Consider the following 9,763-nt stretch of genomic DNA (forward strand, 5'->3'; position numbering starts at 1 on the left):
ATATTTAGTATAGTTGTGTTGAAAGTTTTAGAATGATTGTTTATACTGCTTAGAACATTCAATGAAATTAACCTTTAATAAGTATATGCACTTCGTTCCATCTAAGCATGTATTCACATTAATAGGGGGAGTTCTTGAAATTAAATTTCCATCTTGTTGGGCTCTCCAACATGTCTAGCTTAGATCTGCTTTGAATTTACTGTGGCTCATGTGCTTCATTATGATGTTTTTATTCAATATTTTAAATGAAATGAAATTGCTTAGCTACAGGTTCTTTTGTCTTGCCATCGGTTCCATGTGTTTCAATTTTATGATATCTTTGGGATTTAGGTGGTTGTTTATTCTGGGTATATTATGATTTTTTCTTAAATGTTTAACTAAAATAATGTTGCTTGCTTGTGTTGAATTAAAATTTTTTTTTTGCAAGCATCACCCCCATGTACTTCTTGATAATGTCAAAAGGGGGATATATATTTATATAAATCTTTATATACATATATTTTTCTTGGCAAGAAATGATTTTACATGAGAATTATTTTTTTCCTTATTTGTGTGCTAAAGATTTCATGATATATGCCATTAAATCTATTATAAAATCTTTGGTGTGATGAAATTTATACTTTTGCATGCTCAATTGCTATGGCCAAAATTTTTAAATCAAAAGGGAGGAGTTATTCTAAGCTATATCTTTTAATCTTAAATCTTTTAGGGGGAGTTCTCTTTGCTAAGTGTTTAAATGGTATATTTTTACTTAGACTAACCCTTTTGCTGATGACAAAAGGGGGAGAATTTTACAAGAAAATGATAAAAATCTTCATTGCCAAAAGGGGGAGAGGTGTTTTTAGCAAAATGCATGAGTGCTTGTTGTAATGACCCAAAAATTAAAGTAAATGGAAAATATAATAAATGAAATTGATTAATGGATAATAAGGGGAAGAAAGGAAGGATTTTTAGAGAAAAAAGCAGGTCTCGTCGACGAATGTCTTGTATTTGTCAATGAGTGTCCTTCTAAGCTCGTCGATGAAGTTTGTTACTCTTCGACGAAGGAATCTCGTCAATGAAGTCTCTATAGTGCTTCATCGATGAATCCACGTGTCTCATCGACGAAACCTTGCCTATAAATAGGCTGTTCTTCATTTTCAGTGTAAAACTCACAAACTCTCTCTCTCTCTCTCTCTAAAATAGTCTCTTAGCCTTCTCTCTTCAATTTTGGGCCGAATTTGTCCTGATTTGATGATCCGGAACCACCACGAGGTTCGTGGGATCATTCTCTGTAAGGCTGTAGGAGCTTATCGTTGGGTTGAGGGGTTTGGGAAACATCATAAAATTAGGGTAAGTGAGGTATTTTGGGATTTCCTTAATGTATAATGTTGTATGGAGCCTAGGAAATAGTAAATAAGTGTTTTCCTTAAGATTTGAGTTAATTAAAATTTATTTTAATTAAGTTAGGATTTTTGGACTTAGGGACCAGGTGAACACTGTAGGTATCGGTTCGAGGATCCTGCCAGCGTAGTTTGAAGTCAGGTAAAGGGGAAATTTATATATTAAATCAGGCTTTTACGAAAAAAAAAAATGGATTATGTGTTATTTATGTACATATGTTTTTATGTAAATTTAAAATGCCAACCATGTAACGCCATGTTTTCTGAGCTTAGGAATGCTTATATAGCTATGCATATGTGAAAGTAAATGAATGAAAGTGAGAAGGAATTTTCTGAGGAACTAATGTAAGAAATAAAATATATTTTTAGCATATAAATGTTAAATGTGGGTTGACCTATTTTACAGGAATATATATATGGATTTTATTGCTAAATTGTGTGGCATGATATTTTGTGCAAATATATGTTAAATGTATAAGATGCAGGCTAAGCAAGTAAAGTATTATGAATAAACAAGGGCTATGTTGCTTTTGTATGTTAAATGCAACCATGTAAATGTAAGATAGCTGAAAGACAACCACGTTAGCAGATTCTAGCGCATTTCTATGAGGACTAATTATAGCAGATTTTAACGCATTTCTATGTGGACTAACTGATGATGGCTAAAAACCAGCTGTAGTACAAATGAATGAAATGAAAATGTTATGCAATGAAATGACAATGCAATGAAATGAAATGTGAAACATGAATGATACAAATGAAAAAGAGTCACTTAAAGTGAAATGCAATACAATGTTAAGCTATGAACATGAATGGATGTGAATGATTGAATAATGATAGAAAGAGTAACGTATTATGATATTAGAAGTATTTATGTATGTAGAACATGTTATGATTGAGCGGGGCGTACTCTTTACCTGAGGGCTTGCTGAGTAAGACGAGTGCACTAATAACTTCAGATGTGGTAGTAGCTGCATAACGTACTAGGGCAGAGGGAATTTACTTGTATGGGCGGGTAGATTTCCCTATCCTTAAGGCCTTTGCTAGTAAATCATTGTTGAACTCTATGAGTAGGAGATTAGTTTAATACTTGAGGGCTTCCTGAGTAAGGTGAGTGCCCTGGTATGCTTCAACAACGACCCTAGGGTTGCCTAAGTATCAAAGTAGAGAGGTGTTACTTGTATGGGCGGTTAATCACCCCTATCCTTGGGTAATCTCATGTGCTAAATCTCTAAATGTGTTTGATTAGGTTTAGAAAATGATTTCAGAGTTATGTTAATGATTTGCAAATTTATTAAAATGATATCTATATACCTCATGTTGGCCACACACTATTTTAATATGCATGTTTCTTCCTATACTGAGATGTGTCTCACTTGAATATGAATGTTTTTTTTTCAGGACATCCTCGGGATCGGGCTTAGGAGCTCGAGGGTATTTGATCATTTTTTAGGACTATAAAAGAAAGGGTATATGTTGATAATATTTTTGGGAATGTTTATGTTTTATGTTTTATGTCGTTTTATGTCCAAGGATGTTGAGGGATGAATGGTTATGAAAATACTAAAATATTTTAGGGATGTATTAATCTATGGAAATGCAGGTGATGGATGGTTTATTATGGATTATAGTTAGAATTAGTAAACAATGGTATTATTGGTTATGGCTTTTATATTATATGGAGATTATGTTTATGTTTTCCGCTACGTATGTTATGAAATATGAATTATCAAGTATAACGCATTGGACCCAGGTTTAAAGGTTTGGGGCGTTACACTTGTGACTATTTGCTAAATCAAAATGCAATCTACTTGAATTGTCTTCTTTCCTTGATATGCCTAAATTGTATTTAATATTTCTTAAGCTATTCATAATATTAAGGGGAGCCTTTTAAAGCGGAACCCATTTTGCTCAAATGTGTTTGTCATCATCAAAAAGGGGGAGATTGTAGACTTTTTGAGTCTGATCTCTGTTTTGATGCGGACAAAGCACAAGCTACTTATTTGTATATTTAGCATGTAAATAGGTTCATATTTCATATCACACATAATGGATAGGAAAATGGAAGACAATATGGATCTTAAACCTTATATTGTGTGGCGTTTTCTAAGGGTGATAGATGAGAAAAAGAAGAAAGAAGAAGATAGTCAATTTTATTGTAATTGCATTTGGTTTTCTGGTTTGTAATAATTGCAACTCATGCATGATAAGGATTGTATGCTCAAGGGCCATAGACTAACCATAGGATCCAAATTCCCTTCAACTAAAATGCTATGACTTATTCACACACAGTTGAATAAGTTCAAGGATAAAAACAAGGCAAATCATGCACTTTAAAAGAGCTCTGGTTGACCAAACCTTAAGCGTTCAAATTGCTTCTACCGACCGAAGTTTTTATTAATGATTTTTTAAGGGGCTTGAGCAATCTTCCTAATCAACACACGTCTCCCTAGGGCGCCCAAAGCATAATACCTGACAGACTCATTTACCTCGGTAGACCGGCCTTTAAGGGTGAAGGGTGAAATTTGCACGGTCAACCGAAATAGACCATTCGGGTAATCGATGTCAAAGCTCGGCCTACCGAACCTAAAAAGGGGTTTAGATTGCCTCACCTTAGCTGACTGACGCTATGATCGGTCAACCGAACCCTCAAGATCTTTCAAAATAACAGTGTCTGTTCGGGCGACTGGCCCATAGCTCCAAGTGACCGAACCTCTCGGGTTTGCAAGATTTTACCGCACAAAACAAGGGTTAATTTTTAATTAATCTTTTCCAAAATACCGGATGTGTCCCCAACGCTAACAATTTTTGGGAAACTTATAAATACCCCTTCATTTGCCCTAATTAGCGAGAAATTAGCAATAAGATTAGCCATACATTTTCTCTAAAATTCTTTGTGTCTTCATTGCATATTTTTCAAAATCAAGCATACACTTATACTCTCTCATATTTTTCTTTGCAAAATCATTTTACAAGGCAAAGAGTTCTACTTGCTTATCCTCTTCATTTGCAAATTCATTGCAACTTGAAGGGTGATTAATTTCCATTGTTGTGGGCTCATTATCATATTCTTCAAAGGCTTATACTCTCACATACTCATCTATTTTTGATAAAATCTTTTGAGAGTTGGCATTGAGTGTTTCCCAAAATATTTCTCTTATATACATTTCTTGGAAAAACCAACCTTAGCTTTAAATCTTTGCAAGAGGTAAGAGTTTGATTTTGTGGTTTTTGAAAAGTATCTTTGTGAGGCTAATATTTATTGTCTCTTGTTGTCCATTGTAGAAAATTAATATTTGTGGGGACAACATTATTTAAGGTTTGAATCTTTGAGAAAATTTTATTGATCTTAACTTATTTGAAACAATGATTATCCTCATTATCATCTCTCACATTACTTGATGAATATACCTTTGACAAAAATATTTAAAATACTCTATTGAGCATTAATTCTTATCACACGTGAGTGCATTTTGTGCTTGAATGTTATACATCATCTGCTTGTTGTAGAAGCATTGTATTTGTAAAAAAATAAATTGTTATCGTTGTATTTTTAATGTGTGATCTTCAAAAGAGGATTACACTGGCCTGTAACGTGTACCAGATAGTTTAGACCCAGTTAGGAGGACCTGTTGCACCATAAGGTGTAGTTGTGAAGGTTATGGTCAGCCTTGTGAATGTGACCTAGGGTATTCCCTTGCCCAGTATGGAGAGGTGATTGTAATCGATGTTGCTCCACCCGTGAAGTGAGCTTTAGTGGAATCCTTTTACTTGTGAGCTTGAGGCGGGGACATAGGCATAGTTGCTGAACCCCGATAACATATACTATGTCACTCTCTTCCTTATACCTTTTTAATTTCTACACTTAAATTCCTGCACATGTGGGCTTATAGTTAAATTTTTTATGAATGGGTGCATGTTTTAAATATTATGAATGATTGGGAAATACTGAGCCTGCTATATCTGATTTTAATATCTGCTCAGTTATATTGTGTTGGGTTTTGGAATTGCATAGAAAGACCCTAGGTTATGTTTTACTGAATTTTGATTAAAACTGAATCTAGGAAAAAAATTTAAATGCCCAATTCACCCCCCCCCCTTCTCTTGGGAATACACTAATTCCAATAGTTTAGCCCTTTTTACTAATGCCAAAAGGGGGAGAGATTTATGAGCAAAATGCTAAAATTTTTATGTGAGGGAAAAATATAGGAACAAATAATTTAGGGGCAAATATCTAAGTTGTATATGTGCTTCAATGTTAAAACTAAATCCATGATTAAATAGTAATGTCTTTTTTCTTGAATATGCTTGAGCTTCATTGCTTATTTTTCATTTATGCATATTATTTGGGGGAGCCTTTTCAGGCTTAATCAATTTTGCTCTTATGTGTTTGCCATCATAAAAAAATGGGAGATTGTTGACTTTTTAATTTTAATCCCTGTTTTGACGCTAACAAAGAACAAGTATCTTATATGTGTATTTAGTGCTTGAGCATGTTTACATTTTATCACACACATAAGGACACTGAAGATGGAAGTCAGAAGGGACTTAAAGAATATATCATTTGGCATATTCCATGGAGGACAAAAGAGCAAAAGAAGAAGACATTTGTTTTCTTTGTAATGCATTTAGTTTTTATATATTTGGTCTGTAATAATGCATATCCTGCATGATATGATGCTAAGCTCAGAATGGTCATAGACCAACCTTAGGGCACCCAACACCTTAATGAAAAATCATTTTCATAAAAACTAAAATCGAATAAAAAATTTGGTTTTAACTGTCCTTGGTCAACCGACCCTCTCACGTTTAAAATACTTCAGCCGACCGAACATGCCCTAAGGGTAAAATTGTAATTTTGGTCAAGCTTGGCCGACCGGCACCAAAATGAACTAAAATGCCCTATCGACTAACCTAAGAAATTGACCAAAGTAAAAGGCTCAGCTAACCAACCAACTAGTTCAATGAAGGCTCAGCCGTCTGACACTGTTCACTCGGCTGACTGGTAATTGAGGCTAGTCGACCGAAGTAAGGAAGGTTGAAAAATCACCTAGGCCAACCGACCGGTCCCTTCCTTAGCTAATTGAGCCCACTTTGAAAATTCAAATTTTGGTTTGGGTAAGCCAACCAACGTTACCAACGGTCGACCAAACCTCCCGAACTTTTCAACATTCCGGTGCTAATCAAAATTAATTTTTTGATTAAACAAATTGAAAAATACTGAGCATGTCCCCAAAGGGTTATATTTTTGAGAAATCTATAAATACCCATTCCATAAGCTTAATTAGTAACTTTGATTTGTCAAATTTTCTCTCAAATTTATTTGAACTATTTTTTGAATCAAAGTTCCCCCAAACTCTTTTTACCCCCAAACTCTTATTATTGCAAGAATATTTTGTTGAAGTAAAATGTTTACACACTTTCCTACTCTCTTTCCTTTCTATTCATTTGAAAAAAATCCTTTGGAAGTGAGCATTTATTCAAATGCATTTACTCTCACTCACTCCTTATTTAAAAAAAAAAAAAAAACATTTTTAAGAGTAAGTTTAAAGGTTTATCCCAAATATTTTCTTGATAAATATTTTTGGGGAAACCTTTTGTAGCTTGTGAATCTTTGCACATCTATTGCAAGATTCAAAAGCTCATATTGTATTTATTAAAAAAAAAACATTTCTGAACATAAATCCTAACTTCTCCAAGCACTTTTATTGCAAATATTTGTTAGAGAAAATATTTATTTTATATTAGATCTTTGAAACTTTTATTGCATATTTCACTTAACATCAAAGATCATATATATTCGTTTTTACAAATTTTTTCTTAATAATGAAAACCCTATGTTCTCCAACATTTTATTGTTCTCCTTCAAAGATTGCAAAAATTATTTTGAAAACACCCTTACTCTCTAGAGCATAAATCATTTCATATGAGAGTACATTTTAGAGCTTTCATTATGAACATCTCTGCTTATTTTCTAAAGCATTTTTGTGTGTAGAAATTGTTTTATGTACCAGTTTGGCTCAGCCTATAAATTGAGTTGGGGAGACTTTGCCCCGTAAAGGAGTCTCGATTTGGCCTGAACCCGGTTAGGTGAGCTAGGAGGCACCTTATCCTGTAAAGTGTGTACGACTTGGTTCCGTCCTAAAAGTGAACCGAGGTATCTCCACCTCGTATGGAGAACCGATTGTGACTCAGCCCCGTAATTGAGCTAGGGAGACTCTGCCCCGCAAGAAGTACAGGTTGTGGCTCAGCCTTGTAGTTTGAGCTGAAGAATCTCCACCCCGTAAGGAGAATGTAAACAGCTTCTGCCTTGCCCGGTTAAATGAGCAAGTTAGTGGAATACTTGGGGGTAATTCCCAAGTTGGGGACGCAAGCAATATTGACCAAACCTCGATAAAAAAATCTGTGTGTCTCTCTCTCTATCTCATTTAATTACTGCACTTTAAATTTCGTATGTGTATGCTTGTTCACTTATGGTTATGATTATTTTTTGTGCACACATTTAAATTAAATGAGATATGCTCCACACGAGTATGTTTGCACTCATAGCTTAAACATTTTACATACACATTTATATTTTTAATGGGATATAATTTGTGGTAAATCAGTGCAAAGTTTAAATTAGCCAAATATTTTTTAAAACTCAATTCACCCCCCCCCCCCTCTCTTGGGATCACATCATTCCTCACATGCTACACTAACAAGTCCTTAACCCTCCTCTACCAAAGTCTAAAATTTCTCATTCCATCAAACTTAACAACATCAAATTTCATAGAAGAAATCCTAGCCATTACAACCAATAGCTCTGATACCAATATTTTGTGCAAAGTATACACCAAGCACAGAAGAAACACAAATTTAATTGAAATGTGCAATGCAGCAATCAATGATGAACAATACGAAAACAATCAATCATAAAGATAATAACAGAAATCAATAAAAATACATGACACAAGAATTTACGTGGTTCGTCAATGTAACTATGTCCATAGGAGCAAACGGTTGATTTTCACAATCATATCATATAAAGGTTACAAAATAATGTTTATATGTTAACCCTATACGTACAGAAGGCTTAGAAATTATCTATAGTACTCATGTGGTAATCCCTAAAGGAAAATCCTTTAAAATCCCCAATCTACTAATCTTCTCGATTCAAATCCCGTAAACAGTGGCAAATAATATTGTCGATAGTTATATTGTGAGAGCAAATGATCAACCCAACTATCGAAGATTTCTTCTTGCAGCTCAGCTTTCTTGTTCTTGCTTCATCTTGCTTTCCTTGAGCATGTATCCCACTCAATATGATCCATATACTCCAACATGCGCTAATATTAACTTCATCATAAAACCTGCTCAATTTCCACATAGTTTTTTCCTTTTAAATAATAAAGTACAATATCAACATATCAAATCCAGTAGGTCATAATCAACCTGAACCCCGTGGGTACCAGGGACATACCAGAAACACAATACGGAAGTCGAAGCAACAAGAAACATAAAATCTTAATATCATAAATATAACACCATTTATTTCAGTACCAGAGTTACAACATCCATTGTGTTTATATATACATCCCAAATGAATTCTAGAGCCACTTCTCACCAAAACCATCTGGCCCTAACAAAATACGTACCCTTCAAAAAGGGCAGGTCAGCTGAATCTATCCCAGCGGAGCTTTATCAGCTCTTTTATCAGGGGATCCTGAAAATTTCATGTAATTCGGGGTGAGACACCTCTCAGTAAGGGAAATAAACTAATACTAGTGAGTGGCAACAAGAGTAATTCTGTATTATACATAGAATCATACACGTAAACATATTCAGTAATTGTATTAATCACTTTTGGGAAAAACATATTTAATCATAGCATAGCAGAACATACTAAATTTCTACAAGCATAATTCATCTCAAATCATAATAATAATATGAAAACAACCCTAGTAGGTTAGCTGACTGTTGTCATGTATTACCCCTACATGACTGGGTTGTGTGGGCCGAACGCTGGACCTATCAATGGTTGGCCAATCACTGCCAAGTCAAAAGTATAGTCTGTAAGTCCAATGGGTCTATCAGACCTGGTCTGTACACCAGGGGCACTCACACTTCGTAAAACCATAGTAGTGGTACCGTGCAAGAGCTAGCCTAGCTTATTTTCCCTGAAATCAAATTCTATAAAGGTTATACTTATTTTTCATAAAGCATCTAGCTTAGTTTATCCTCTTACCTAATTCTTGAAGAGCCCCTAAGAAAACAATCCTGCACCTGTAGGGTTCTCTGTTCAACACTCTAAAAATGATATTTCCTAGAACTAAACTTCAATATTTCTACGTGCACTTCACTTTCTACAACTGTCTGGAAGTCAAATATTGAGTAGAAAG

This window comes from Malania oleifera, chromosome 12, assembly GCF_029873635.1.
Source record: "Malania oleifera isolate guangnan ecotype guangnan chromosome 12, ASM2987363v1, whole genome shotgun sequence".
Taxonomy (NCBI): Eukaryota; Viridiplantae; Streptophyta; class Magnoliopsida; order Santalales; family Ximeniaceae; genus Malania; species Malania oleifera.